This window comes from Dama dama, chromosome 24, assembly GCF_033118175.1.
Source record: "Dama dama isolate Ldn47 chromosome 24, ASM3311817v1, whole genome shotgun sequence".
NCBI classification, from domain to species: Eukaryota; Metazoa; Chordata; class Mammalia; order Artiodactyla; family Cervidae; genus Dama; species Dama dama.
This window is the reverse complement of record NC_083704.1, coordinates 5538822-5541909: the sequence shown is the minus strand read 5'-3', so window position 1 is coordinate 5541909 and position 3088 is coordinate 5538822. Positions and strand designations below refer to the sequence as shown.

The 3088-nt window shown below is 35.7% G+C and overlaps 1 pseudogene; it reads right to left on the bottom strand.

Moving 5' to 3' along the window:
- Positions 1–797: 797 nt before the first annotated feature.
- Positions 798–1747, bottom strand: LOC133045512 (olfactory receptor 9G4-like; annotated as a pseudogene).
- Positions 1748–3088: the final 1341 nt, after the last annotated feature.

Sequence of the window (3088 nt, the reverse complement as noted above, 5' to 3'; positions counted from 1 at the left end):
GTATCTGTGAGGGTTGGAACAGACACTGAATCTAGAATACAGCAGAGCTTTAATTTGTTGGGTCTTTGTTTTTTTGTTTTGTCTTTGTCTTTTTGTTTCTATTTGTTCCATTTGATGTTGTTATTTTCCTTCATGGGGAATATGCAGTTCATGATCTAATGGATGACATGGCAGACTACTCATTCTATCTGGAAGAGATCACATTTAAGGTGTTATGTAATCCTAATAATGTATATTTCCCTATATTTAGAAAAGTGTTTTCTTCATAGTATAAACAATTCAAACACTTTGCTTAATATTTCATTGAAGTTGGAGGCACAAGGATGACAAAGAAGTAATCAATATACTCAGTCACAGTTTGATGAGGGAGTTTGGAAGAATGTCTTAATAAAAACAAATATTTGTCAGACTTTGTTTCTAGCTTTTTCACAATTTTAAATCCACTTCTCAATCAATAGTTTGCTCACCAAGATTCAAACTATGTATTTGAAAAGCATCCAAATTCACTTTCTTTTTCAAAGAGCTCCCCCCACATTAAAAGATGATGAGTTTTATGAAAATCGAGTACTGCAAAGTAGCAGGATGCAATATTGTAGAGCATCAATCAACTCAATATTAGTTTTAAAAGTTTAATCACAACAAAGGAATAATCAACAGAAAATGGTTCAATCAATGATTCACCTTTTAAGCAAAATGTGTTGTATTTACTTGAATATGGCAATGTGCACAAGCATGTTTATAAGGCAATAATTTGGAAAATGCAATGAAAGCATCCTGCAAAAAGATCACCTTCATCTCTAAGGTCTTATAGTCTGTATTGCTTTCCAGAAGGCCACTTTATCATCTTTGTTTCTCAAGCTATAGATAAAGAGTATTGAGCAATGGACTGACCACAGTATAAAACAGAGATGTCAATTTGTCCTTCCCCAGGGAGTAGGTGGAACTTGGCCTTGAATATGTGAACAGCAAGGATCTGTAGAAGAGCATGACCAAGACCAGGTGTGAAGCACAGGTGGAGAAGGCTTTGTGTTTTCCTGAAGCTGTGCAGATCCTCAGAATAGCTAGAAGGATGTTGAAATAGGAAATCAGCATGGCAAGAAAGCTGGAGAGGACTGTGAAACCCACAAGACCCAGGAGGACCTGTTCATAGACCTTGGTGTCTGTACAAGACATTTTCACCAATGGTGGTACATCACAGAAATAGTGGTCAATACTATTTTTGCCACAGAAGCTCAGGCGAAAAGTGTTGGCAGAATGTGCTATAGCATTCAAGAACCCTCCTATGTAGGAGCCAGCAAACAAGTCCAGTACAGAGAGAAGAGGACATAGTACTTGAATAAAGTAGCAGGTTACAGATTGCCATGTGGCGGTCATAGGCCGTGGCTGCTAGGAGATAGCACTCAGTGTAGGTTATAGCACAGGAAAAGAAAAACTGTGCACCACATCCAGTCAATGACATGTGCTTATCTTCTGAGACACAAGTCGTCAGGATTTTGGGGGTGTACACAGAGGTGTACCAGAAATCCAAGAAAGAGTGAGTGACAATGAGAAAATACATAGGTGTGCACAGGCAATAGTCAATATGAATTAAGATAACTAAGGATATGTTACCTGACAAGGTGATCAAATAAAGCATCAGAAATATTCCATATAGGGTCACTTTCCACTGGGGGTCTGTTGAGAGGCCCAGTAAGATGAATTCATTCAGGAGAGTGCAATTTCCAACTTCCATGTCTGCAGAGGAGATAGCCTGATAAGATAAGAAAAAGTTGCTAAATGACTTAATGATTTCCTATTGAAAGAAATAAACTGTATATTAAACCAGCAATTCCTAAGAAGCTTATAGACTTTTATCCCTTATTGCTCAGAATGATAGAACATCAATCTGTGACTTAGGGGCCACTGGAATTCAAGGTAGAATCTCATTTTGAAATTAGGTCTTTCACTTCCTAATTGTTTTTCTTTTTTTCATTTATATTTATTAGTTGGAGGCTAATTACTTTACAATATTGTAGTGGTTTTTGTCATGCATTGACATGAATCAGCCTAATTGTTTAATGTAGAATACCTCCTCCCATATGCATCCCCAAATTACAACTGTTTACAGAGCAACTATCAATGAGAACAACCTGATTCCAATAGACCATATGTGGGGCCATACAAACACTCAATAATTTTAAAATAATTCAACCTATGGGAAGTATATTTGCTGACCTACAAGTGTTGATAATTACAATAGAAACCAGTAGTAGAAAATAGATCTATGAAAAGTTCCCAAATATTTGAAAGACTATTTAAAACACTTCTAAATACCTTATAAGCAAAATTAAAAAGTACATATAGAAATTATTTTTAAGAAAATGAAAATAAAACACAACATATTAATTAGTGGGAAATAGTGAAGCAGCACTTACAGGGAAATTTCCAGCACTGAACATTAACAACAACAAGAATAAATAAAAGCTCTTTAACCAACGATATTTGCTTCTAAGTGTGGGCAGGAAGTGGCCAAGATGACAGAGTAGAGCACTGAGCTCACCTCCTCCCTTGGGCACACCTAAATTATAGCTATTGACAGAGCAACTATTGATTAGCATCATCTGGAGATTTTCCACAACTGAAGAAACTGAATATATAAAGAAGAAACCATGAGATAAATAGGAGTTATGAAGATATAGATAATTGATAAGTTGACACCTTGCATACATAGAGAGTTAGTTATATTTAAATGTCATGGTAGTCACAAACCAAGATGATAAATGCAACAGGACACAAGAGAAGGATCCCAACATGATACTAGACAGTCAACAAATCACAAGAGAAGACAAAAACAAAAAAAAGGAATTTTTAAAAGAAATTAAAGAAAAACACAGTAATGAATGAACAAAATGGCATTAAGAACATACATATGAATAATGATTTTAAATATAAATGGAATATATTAGCAAATCGAAAATATAGAGTGACTAAATGAATAAGAAAATAAGGCCCATATATGTACTCACTGGGCTTCCCAGTGGCCCTAATGGTTAAGAATCCTGCCAATGCAGAAGACATAAGAGAGGTGGGTTCAATCCTTGGGTCAGCA